Source organism: Pinus tabuliformis, chromosome 8 (genome assembly GCF_031772625.1).
Source record: "Pinus tabuliformis cultivar Carrire ecotype Pingquan chromosome 8, CPIR1, whole genome shotgun sequence".
NCBI lineage: Eukaryota > Viridiplantae > Streptophyta > Pinopsida > Pinales > Pinaceae > Pinus > Pinus tabuliformis.
In genome coordinates, this window is record NC_142294.1 from 1,297,444,846 (window position 1) to 1,297,458,213 (window position 13,368).

Sequence of the window (13,368 nt, forward strand, 5' to 3'; positions counted from 1 at the left end):
CCCATTTAGTCCATCCTCGAGGGAAATCTTTTGGATTCTCTTATTCATGATGAAAAGTTTCCACGACCATTCGCCTGAAATCGACATTAGAAAGCTTTCCAAGAGCATGGTTGCCGCATTGTTGATATGGTCTCTCTTGTCACTGTCCTTGGAGAAATAGGAAAGTATGGCGTGAAATCGACTTTAGAAAGGTTTCCAAGAGCATGGTTGTCGCATTGCTGCTCCGGTCTCTCTTATCCCTATCCTTGGAGAAACAAGCAGTTAGGACGTGAAATCAGCATTAGAAAGGTTTTCGAGAGCATGGCTGCCACATTGTTGCTCTCGTATCTCTATTCCCTGTCCTTGGAGAAACAGGCACGTATGGCATGGGCATATGTCCTTGGAGAAATAGTCAAGTATGGCATGGGCATAAGGAAATAGTCTAAATGGGAAATTTTAATTTGTTGGAGGGACAAACAAATGGTGAAATTTAATTAGTTGGAAGGGTGAAAATCAAGCTCTCCCATTGGCTGGGGTGAACAATGTTTTCCAACCCCAAACAAGCAAATAAAATGCCTATCAGCATAACAAGTGTTATCTGAAGTGAGTTATAATATTTTGGGCATGTGGTAGTGATAAACCATGGATTACAACAAATTCTATTTACAAATTAAGTATCTACATGATAAACTGAAATAAATATTCACAATTAAGAAACATGTTCCACATATATATATATATATATATATATATATATATATATATATATATATATATATATATATATATATATATATATATATATATATATATATATATGAATTAATTTTATTATTTATTACTAATACTAAGAAGTTATCACTTTACTAATACTAAGAAGTTATAATTTAGTGATAACTTGTGATTTGAATTTTGGGCAATTTTTATTTTTATTTTTTAATTCATTTAAGCTTAAAAAAAATCTTTATCCTAAGTAAGATTTACATGTAAGTCAAATCGTTGGGCAGAGGTGGGTACCTTGTCCCACAAACAAAGGGATTTCATACACCAATATGGTGGGGTTTGGCCGTGACGTTAAAATTGGATGATGATGATGATGATGATGATGATAATAATAATAATAATACATGCTTTCAAATAAAGTTAATTTTAAGTTTAAATACAATTTGATTACAATTTAATCTTTTACTCATTAATTTTTTTAATAGTACTAGCATAAATAAACAAAATTGGAACCATTTTTATTTTAAAAATCACAATTTAATACCAGAATTAGATAATATATGAATACAATTATAATAATATAACTTATTACAATTTATAATTTTTCATTATTATTTATTAACAATATCCCTCTTGATTTAAGTCTAAAATTCTAAATTTGGTTATTAAAAATATCTTTTTTTTCCAACAACCCATAATATATGAGAAAAAGATGTCCATATATAATTGAACCTTTTTCTTGACTATTTGCATTGATGGCCAGGCTTTGAGCTCCTTTCTCACATTTGGTGATAATAGAAGAGACTCTTTCCTAAGAGCCTTTCATTTCCTGAACCATCATTATATTAGGTTTATCTCAGCGAAAACATGTCTTAAGAATCCTTTGCTTACCAAATTAAATTACGTCTCTTATGTTCTATAAGATAATTTTCATTGAGTAGAAGGGGAAGTTGAGGCAAAGGCCTCAATCATGAAAGTATTTCTACTTGAAGGAACCAAGAATTGACCTATTTTTTAGAATAATTCCTTATTGTTATGTCTACAACTATCATCTTCGAAGGGTTTATGTTGGTATTTAGGGTTTTGAGGATGGATCCAAAGATTGTCGGGAGAATGGATAGAGTGTGGTTGTTCTTATCAAAGCTTAGTTCTAGCTTTTAGGTTGGCTCTTATAAGGATCTGGATTTGATGTTTAGGAATGGCCTTAGGACCCTTATTCTTTTAGTCTAATGTGATTGCTTACAAATCCAAGGAATCTAGTTCCATATCTTCACCTCCATCTAAAGTATCTTGAAAGAGGACTTTAGTCATCAATATCTTAGGGTTACTAGATGGCATTGATTAGTGAGGAACAAAAGGGATGGAGGAGCTTGTAGGAACTGTCGAGTCCTATTGGAGTGATATAATACCAACCATGGAAAGATTTGGTTGAGAAGGTTGTTGTGTCATAAGAGATATATCAGATGATGTTCCAATGAGGATTTTGAAGTTGTTATGCGTCTAGAGTTATGGATCTATTTGGAAAGCAACTGAAGAGTTTGCATTCTTGTGATTGGAATTCACTAGAGTGAATCCTTTTGGATCAATGGGTGGTTCCCTAGGTTGTTACATTTGTGCAATGTGAAGAGGGCATTCTTTGAAGAGATGAACATATTCACGGCAATGTCGATATCGAAAGGGGGTGTGTTCATAGTCCAACGATTATTGTTAGAGCTCATCCCTGAAATAGAGATCAATGGTGGCTAGGAGAGGCTAACAAATATCCATCCACAAAATGTATATATGTCTTGTTTGCTGGTTTTTGAAGATTTGAAAAAGTTACCAAGGGTGTTTCCTATACCCTCTTGTGTTTCTTCCTCCCAAAATTCCCTTGGTAGAGAATATATTATGATCCAAGCTGGGGATGTTGTAAAGATTTATTTATTTGGGAAAAATCACTTAGTCCATAAAAGGAGTTAAATTCCCATAGAATTAAAAAAATATTGTTCGCCTTCAAATATTCACATCTGGTCATTAGCAAAGATCATAGTGGAGAAGGCTTTGGCCCCCGAACTGATGAGCTATTTCTTCTTTAGGCCTCCATTAGTTTTGAATCCAATAGACAAGAGCATGTTTTTTGGGCCAAAAGTCATAAAATTTCCCATTGAGAGCATGTAATTGCATGAATTATATATAGTGGTCTATTTGGGAAAATTTTGTCTCAAATTTAGGGTCTTTGGAGGTTTTTGGAAAACAATTGCTCGATATTATAGTTTTCCATGTTACACCTATCAATGGATATATGGGATTGCAACTACTAATGTTTGTAGAGTGATTATTGAGAGATTGTTTCCTCCCATCTTAATTTTCACTACCTCTTGGATTGACATCACCAAAGGATATATTGGAGAAGTGGAATGGGAGGCCTCTTCCTCCAACAAGATGTATGAAGGAAGATGAGACTAGAGATAACTTGACAACAACCCTAGCCACAAAATTTCTAAACCCTAAACTATACAAAAAAATAAGGTCAAATTAAATTTTATTTAAAAATTTCTTAAATAGTTGAAAATATTTACTATTAATATTAATTTAACAATTATGTGAATATTATTAGTGTCGAACCAAAAACACTAGTTATTAGTCAACCATAACCACTATATATATTCATGAAGTGAAAATGGTTAGTTGCCAATCAAAACTATTAGATATAGTGATGAATTGTTAAGTGTAACCCATAAGATATCCATGACATCTCACATTTCAATTGACATGGGATATATAGTGGATGACTGTTAAACTCAAGTTTTGAAAAAAAACACAACAATTTGGAGAAATTTTTTAGGATGAAACTAAATAGACGATTTTTAATTTTGTCTAATGTGTGGGTTCACACTGCACCCATCATCAAAGATCATAAAAAAGAATGATAAGGAATGAGTGTTGAGGAGTTTTTAATAGAAAATAATACTAATTAGTAATGAAGGAATTACTAAAGGAATTATTAATAAATTAGTCAAGGTAGCCTTTAAAGGTATAAGGTCGAGGGAATGAGTCAAAATATTTAATATAAAATAAAATATAAAGGAAATCTAGTATAAAATTTAACTAAAAAAATAAGAGAAGAGATGGGGTAAATACTAAAGGACCTCGAGGATCATTGGAGTTAAAGTAAAGAAAGGACCGAAATTAAATTAATAAATTAGAGGAGTAATAAGAAAATTTAATCACTTGGAAAAATTTCATCACTTGTGAGAAAATAGTATGTTGGGAACTTTGAAGTTTCCACTACTCATTTTTTTAGGTAGATATAATGATTGTTTGAATTTTATATGGACATAATAATGGATTAAAGATTTCAGCAATTTCAGCAAGACATTTAGGTTACAATTCAATAGTTATTTGGTAGAATTATGACTCAATATATTACACTAAGATGATAAGAGATTGAGATGTTGATTAATATTATTTAACTATTAAACAAGCAAAACTAAATCATAAGATTGTGAAACATTTCAAATGATATATCAAATTTGACCTTCATTAACATTTATTTTTTGCTCCAATAATATATTAGAGTTCACCTGTAAAAAAATACACATATTTTAGATCACATGTTTAAATAATGAGATTTTTTATACTATATGAAAAAACATTTTATTAATAAATATTTATGAAAACTTATATCAGTTTAGGTTTCTATCGGTAAATCTTTATTAGTATAGTTATTCAAACCTTAATGAAAGGAAGAATGGTAACCCATAACTTTCTGTACAATCGTAAAATCATATACCACTTCTTTAACCTGTTCTGAGATATAAATTATAATATTAATATTTAATATGTATTTAATTTAATTTATCTTCTTTGTTATGTTTGAAAATATAATATTAACTTTTTATATGTATTTAATTATATTTTATCTTCTTTTAAAGTACTTGTTCATGAATGAACTTTATTTCCACAAACATAGTTAGGGATAATTACATTTTTATATTATATATATTTTCTCCTTAATAAAAATATTAATTTATATGTTTTTCACTATTTCTATTATAAAATAATATTTTAATATCTACCAAACTAAAAATATATTTTTCTCTTTAATGATATTTTATAATAAATAAAATATTTATAATCACATCTTTGAAAGACAAATATATTTCTGCATAACATTTCATGCATAAAAGTATTAAAAAAGATTGAATCCTCACATATAAACTTTAAAAAAGCTTTGAAACTTCACATTTAAACTTGAAAAAAGAAAGAGTAAACATGCCTTGGTTCCGTAGAAACAAAAAACTATGGTCCGCGAAGGGGGATTTTTCGGCGCAAAATTTATGAATTAAATCCACAGTATCGAAATTTTCCCAAAATTCATTTACTCATGACTTGAAAGTGCGCTTGTTGACTAAACATTTCTTCAAACACTCTCGAACTCAATGACTTGATATTACATTGATATTCTGTTGGAATGGTATTGCTTACGGCTAGGAAACAAAATGGCCGTCTCGCAGAGATCCAGTCTTTTACTGCCCTAGCTTCTGCGTTGATATTTGCATATCCTTCACACCGTTTAATCCCGCCGGATGCAATAGAGCATAGTAGAAAACATACAAGGAAGAAGAAAATCATTAGGAGGAAAGCTTCAATCACGTTGCTGCAAATTGAAGGTAGAGGAAGGCAAATCCTCAAGTCATCTGAATATACTTTTTAATTAGTCGGTGTATATTTCTTGATTCTCGAATATTATCTAGCGCTTAAAGTATTGTGTCAAACTTTTGGTTTATGGAAGCTATTCATTTTATTCATTTTATTTTATTATTGGAAAATGAATATATCATGATCTTTATTATTGGAAATGAAAAATTTAGTCTATTCTGAGGAAGCGGAAAATTTAGTCTATTGTGTGGAATTTAGCTCTTATAGTCTATTATGCAGAATTTATCTCATTGTGTCGAGATATTTATTTCATTTTATTATTGGAAAACGAATACGTCCTTAACTATTACCCTTGTTTTATTACTCTAATAGATTGCATAAAAAGTACTTTATTTTATCTCTCGCTATTAAATTACTTTATTACTCTAGACAATTTATATTTAAAAAAGTTTTGGAGGGTAGAAATATATCTAACATTCGTTAGGGAATTTTTGAGGTTAAAATGGACCTCTTAAGAAAAATGTACAACTAAAGTAAACTTTATAAGAACCAATAGAATTCAAAATGAGATTCACCGTTTTTGGAGTAAAAAAGTAAAAATATTAAAAAATAATAAAATAACAAAACTATTTTTTCAACTCGTATATTAAACTTAACTCCCTTCAATTTTAATCAAATTCGAGCAGGAGTATTCATTGGAAGCAAAATTTAATTCCTCATCCAAGGAGTACCTATGTTGCATATTTTCAATGGACCCTACTACACAAAAAATGAGAAATACATGGAAAACGTGATTACAATCACATTTTTCATGTATTTCCCATTTTTCATCTAGCAGGGTCCATCGAAAGTATGCAACATGGGTATTACTTAGATAAGGAATCAAATCATGCATCCAACGATTGTTGCCGCTCGAAATTTAGTAAACCCATAAGGAAATAAGTTGAAAATATGAGTTCAAAAATAGTTTTTCCTTTTTTCCCTCTAAACTTTGATGATGCAATCTAATCTTATTTTATTATTTTCACTATTATTTTATAATTTCCTTAGGAGACCCATTTAGAACTCAAAATTACCCCAATTGTTATGCTTTATTTGAACCAATATTCATTGCTTTATTTCTCTACAAACAATTACTAATGTTAATCAATAGGGTTCTTTTTATTATTTGTAACTTTCACAATTTTTATCATTTAAATCCACATTATCAATACTTTTCCTAATAAACCATGTAAACATGATTTGAAAGAGCGTTTGTTTTGCAAACATCATGACATGCAATGTGATGTTGTAGATTTAAACACAGTCACTTGATATTGCATTACATAGAAATTATGTAACAAACCTTTTATCAAATCTGGACCTACAAACTCCGATGCCTACAAACTCTATCGCCATGGTATTGTTGATGGCTATGGAGAAAAATGCCCACTCTCTTTGAGATTCAAGATATTTGATTACAATATTTTTATGTCAAACGCAAATTTTAAGAATATCCCAAAATTTGATAATCATAAAAGAGGTCAATTCTAAGATATTCCAAGAAGCTAACTCCTGCATAAACATGTGTAACGCCATCACATTGCTTAACCCCGTCAGATGCAACAAAGCATACAGTACGACATGAAGGATACTTTTAAGACCTTTTTTTAAGACAAAATAAATCTTTTGTCTTAAAAGGTCACTTTTTATTTTACTTATTTTACATTAAAATTTAATGTCAATTGAATTGTCTTAAATATAAATTTGAAGAGAAAAACAGTTTGAGACAAAAATATTTTAAGACAAAACTTTATATTTAATATAATGGTCACTTAAGACAATGGCCACTTAGGACAATGGAAATTAAGACAACTCATTTAGGAAATTTAACAATTAAGACAAAACCATATCAATTTAAAACAATATTATCTAACACCTACATAATTGACTCTAACAGTGCACTATAAATCTACCAGCTTACATGCTACTATTGTCTCGCGCCTATACCGAGGCTGCTATTTTACTTACCGTTCACGTTATCTTATATAAATACATGATTTGTTGGGCTCTTTGTTTTGTGGGGGTTGTCGACTTTGAAGAACACAACTTTTCCTGGAAATATTTCTCGGACATCAATTCCTCTTTTGTCCATTCAATCTTTGCTGATGTGATTAGAGACAACTTGTATTTCATTTAAAGAGTACCTCTAGCATAAAATTTAATTTAACCTAAAAAGTCATTTTCATGCCCCTATAGTCACCCACATCGAAGGATGACTTAGCGCACCCAGAGGGACCATCACTATAGGTTTATCGTGTACTGTGACTCATTTCATCTCATTAATTTTCTCAATATGAAACTATGTGATTCCATACTACACCTCACTTTTTGTATTTCATGATTATTAAAATTCTTAAGTTTAACACTTCCTGAAGTATGTAGATAATCATTAGTATGTAGATAATCATTTCATGCAATTATGCCTTAACATAACCAATATGAAAATTACATGAATGAAAGTAATCTTATAGAATCAACAACCCAGCTAGCTTAACAGTTGTCAAATATTCAAATGTATTACAACCAAGTGAACTCTTGTCTCATATATAAATTTAAAAATTATAAGAGCACACAATTCATGCAAACCTATCGCTAAATTTCATATTTGATTTATTACCATCGATAACAACATTTTCATAGATAAAAAATGTTTCACTTGATAGAAATAGTAAGTGCTCTTGTATGCATGCAATGTATGAAGAGTTAAGTTAAGTGAAGGAAAGAAAGTTAAGTATAATATTAGAAATCGAGTGAGTGAAGGTTAAAAAGTCAATGCCTCATTAAGAAAAGATAAGTTAAGGGAAATAAAGATGTTGATTTATGTTAAAGTGAAGTTAGAAAAGTTTAGTTAAAGCATCAAATCACAGTTTGCAGGAGGAAAACAAAGTTAGAGTTTGCATGATTCCATATTTATAAAAGTTAGTTCTTATATACTCATGGTTGTATCATTTTATTGTAAAGTAATAAGAGAGAATAACGGTAACTTGATGGATGTATATGAGAGAATAATTAATGAATAGAACTTCTTTATTCAAACATAAGCTTGTGTACTTATTTGTCTTGTTTTTTCATGGTTATCTTTGACTTTAAGTAACAAGTGGTATTAGAGAAAGGTTTAGAAAGGTTTCAAAAAACCAAAGCAGTTAAGAAAGTCATGAGCTACTTCCACTAAGAGCCTTGGCTATTGTGAGTAGCCCACAAATCAAAATTTTCATCCATTGGTCCATAAGTAGAAACTAGATCTCATTGAGAGTTTCTAAACCCAACTACTAAAAGATTAGGGTGAGTAACCTACAGAGCCACCACCATATCAAGAGGAAAGAGCCACCACCACTGACCAAAGAAGGAGTCTCCACCGTAATTTGTATGTAATATCCAAAACTAGGAAATACAATGAATACTAAAACATGCACTAAGCTACAACGAGAAAATACAACCATGCAAGCATAATTTTTTTACACTAGTAGAAATAGATCAATAAACCATATAATAACAACAACAAATTTGAGCCATTTTATTAAATTTTCTTTGGAGATGAGTACAATAGAGTAGAATGACAAGACATGGGCTTGCTAATGCAAGCATGCAATACCCAGGTGAAGATCTAAGGAAAACTCCAATTGACTTTGGCTCAATTTGTCCTAATGCACTGCCCAAAAAATTATATTGTTGTTGTTGGAGGTGAATTATCATTTATGCCATTAGATTTCCTCCAAAAATTTTGAAACATGAGAGAGAGATTCCTCACACCCCAAAAACTCAAACCCATAAATATTTTGAGTTAATCCTAGCTAACCCATAATAACCAAAATAGTGCAAAAATCCCATCTAAACCAACAATTTTCCCTACTATAAGAATGGGGATTTCAGGCCTAAATATCACCCAAAATAATTTTAAATTTTAACTGGAGTCTCCTCTCACCAAAACCATAAAAGCCCAGAAAAATCTCAAGTTGAATCCACCAGTCATTGAAACCCCAAAATCAACATGTAGCCCTTCACAGTCTTCCAGTGAGCTACAAAAATTGAATTGCTACAAGAATGTACAATTTCCCCAAATGAAAACTCCTCCAAATCCCAACAAAATTACTTCCTCAAACAACTGATCAATATCAACTCCAATACCTGACAAAACACTTTTGCTCAACCCCTACAAAATAGTCAGAACTACAACCCACAATAGTCGATCCTCAAATGAGTAACTTGAACTGCCTTGGCACCTAAGGAGTGGAAAACTGAGTGAATATATTCCATATAGCTATGTGGAAATCCTTAATTGGACCCCCAAAATTAGCTCACTATGGAGACACTTGAAGTTCTCTGAAATGAGCGTGGAATTCCTCTTAGTAATTCCTTGTTCTAAACAACACTGGTTTATTTAGCTAAGAAACTCAAGAAAACTCTCCAATTCTGAAATGAAATGCCAAAATAGAATAATAAAAAATGAGGCTCCAACCTTCCTTTTATTTTTTATTTCACTTCCTCATACCATTGTTCAATTTTCCCCATACCATGGTTTGATCCTTCTCATGGTCTGATTTCCATGCTTGGTAACTCCATAACTTAACTTTAATTTTTTTTCTTTTCCTAAGTCCCAACCATTTCCTTTTCTCCAGAATTTATTAAATATCTCCACAACTGATTTCTCCTAATTTTATTTGGCTATATATATTAATCACCAAAATTACAAAATTGGGAATTTACATTTCAAAATTTTAACTGGGGATATGACAGTCCTCCTCTCCCAAAAGTTGCTTGTCTTTGAGAAACTGTAGTAATTGATGCTACAAAATCTGTTATCCTTCCCAAGTGGCATCTTCTTCGGGAAAATTCTTCCACTTGACAGGGAATTCTCTAATTTCATACTCCTCAACTTCCTTTCCCTCTCCTATAATATGGCCTATGGTTTCAAAATAAAATTCCGCTCATCAACTAATGGTGGTAACTCAGTGGTAGCCATCACTCGTTGTCTCATTGTCCCAAGGCCCTTTTTAGGCAAGTGACATGGAATACATTATGCACCCTACTTCCTAGTGGAAGCTCCAACTCATAAGCTTCCTCTCCCACTCATCACATCACCTTGTACGACCCATAGAAATAAGACTGAAGATTTTCAGCTCCCTTCTCCTTTAGTGTGGATTACTTATATGGATGAAATCTCAGGAAAACCAAATCTCCCACCTCAAAGTGTCACTCTACTCTTCCCCTGTTTGCATATAACTTCTAGTGGTTATGTGGCATCTGCAAGTTATCCTTGAGTTCTCTAAGGATATCTTGGCTCTCCTGTATCTAATATTTGGCCCCTGGAGCTCTACTATCTCCAAAAACCATATCAATGAAATTCAATGCATCGTAACCATATAAAGCAGGAAAGGGTGTCATACCTATGGACATATGATATGTGGTGTTGTATCAATACTACCCAAGGTGTAGCTACTTCACCCATGCTCTCTCTTTTATAGTCACATAGTTGTGCAGATATCCCTCCAACCATTTATTTATTATCTTTGTTTGCCCATATGTGTGAGGGTGGTAGCTAGTGTTGGGAGTTAGCTTCATGCCCACAAGGTGAAATAACTCATGCCAAAATCCTCCCATAAGTTTTCTATCCCTATCATTGTCAATCCTCTTAGGAAACCCATGTGGCCTAAACACATCCTAGAAAAGCAACTCGGCCACCTGTAATGCTGAATATCAAGCTAGAATGGCGAAAAAGTGTGAAAAATTCATCATCTTGTCCACAAACACATAGATGAAATCTCTCCCCTCTACTGTCGGAAATCCTGTAATAAATTACATCAATATAATCTCCCACTTCCTCTCAGGAATATTAAGAGGTTGTAGTAACCTAGCGGGATGTGTGTGTTCTTCCTCTTTCCTTTGGCATGCATCATACTCCTTGGCATGCCTCAGAACATCCTCCTTAAGACCCACCAAATGAAACACTACCAAATGGCCTTATAAGTCTTGTATAATCCCTGATGCCCTACCAAAGGTGAGTGATGAGTTACATTTGGATCTTCTCCCTCAATTATGATCATGGAACCAAACAAATCCTATATTTGTAATAAATGACATCATCACATGGTACCTGTCATCCCCATGAGTACATCCAAGATCTCACATGCCTGTCGATCCTTGGAGTACTCCACCAAAAGTTGTGCCTTCCAATCCTGTGTGATATATATCAAAGAGAGTATCGCAGACCTCCACGGTAATGCATCATCTACTATGTTATGCTTTCCCTTGACATACTCAATCTCAAAATAATATGCTTGGATCTTACTGACCCATTTTTGTTGTCTATCTTGTAGGTTCTGTTGCTCCGAGAAAAAGCGAAGATTGTTGTGATCATCCTTAACCTTGAACCTCTTCCCCACTAAGTATCATCGAAACTTAGCCAACGCATCCATGACTGCTACCATCTCCTTATCATATCTGGGATGCAATCTCTCATGTGGCTTGAACCATAGGTTGATGTCATTCTTTCTTGTTTCTAGCCCATTGCTTCTATGAATGATATTCCTGTAAGAAATGAACCCTCAGAGAAAGGCAAAAATTGACATTTCTATGGAACCTTGGGAATTTTTTTTACCATATGTTTCATTTCAAGAAGGTACAGATACTAATTATTGTCAAACCAAATTTACACCCCTAGAAAACATACCTTCCAATAATTATGGCAAGGTCACCTTGAATGGTGCCTGGTTTTGAATTTTGTAGGTTAGCTACACCTATGCGTTTTCATCCGTACTTGATGACTTGTTGGCCTTGCCATACCTATAGAAATATTCATTTCATTTGTAATAGTCTTAAGAGGAAGTGAAAAAAGAAACTAGTTGCAAAAGTTTAGGGAAAATTTATTGGAAAAGTTCCTAAAAGAAAAGGGTCTCCATCTCAACATTTCATTTGAAGAGTTAAAGACTTCTGAATTTTTTCTGTTTAATTTCAAACAAATCAATCTAGAGCCTTTTGTTGTTTCTCAAAAGGAACAAAGAGTTGAAATTGAAAAACAGAATATTTTGTTGTCATAGGTAAAGAAGCTGAGGTCACAACAGTGGAAATTCCAAAGGATAAGCAGGAAACAATAGAAACAACAAAAAAGAAAAAAAAATTGAACATATTGTAATTAATTCCCAAGAAGAGACAAAATGTAAGGAACCAAAGACTACAATAGCCAAAGAAATGGAGGCAGATGAGGAGAAAGAAAAATAAAAGTATCTAGTGAAACCATCACTAAGAAGAATGAGAAAATGGAATCACATGAAAAAATGGACACTATCTTTACTACATCTCCTCAAACATTAGTGACACCCATTTCTACCAAGATTCCTTGGGAATAATTTTTGTTTAAACCGATTTCTGAGTTAGAGGCAGTTCTAGATACAGGTCCTTCTTTGAAAGATTATTATGTCATTACTAAAAAAAAATCAGTTAATGGAAGAAAAAAGAAAAGGAAGCATGATGCTTTGGAGACTATTTCTGAATTTAGCTGGTAGGTTCACAGAGATGTGAAAGAAAAATCTCAGGAATCCTCTCAAGCTTTAGGAGATTTTTTTAATTACAACTAATTTCATTTGAATGAGCTTGCAACTTCCTATGATGACAACCTATAAAAAAAGCAAAGTTTTAGAGAAAAGTGAATTGTTCAATGAAGAAAATTGGCATAAGTATTTTGCAACTCTAATTCAAGGATTCGTCGTAGCAAGGGAAAATCTAAAAAACATTTTTAGAGAGAATTGACAAAGTTAAAATCAAAATACGAACAACACATTCAAAAATGAAAAAAATTACATGAAGAACAAACCCACATTTGGAAGGAAGAAGTTGAAAGTAATTATGAGATTGTGATCAGAGCCTTGAAAGAGAAAATTAAATCTCTTTAGAATCAAGAAGCAACAGAAAGTCTGGGAGGTTTTAGGGAGAAAGATTTACATATTAGTCGAAAAAATCAATTAAATTTATATAAAAAGATGGATAAGA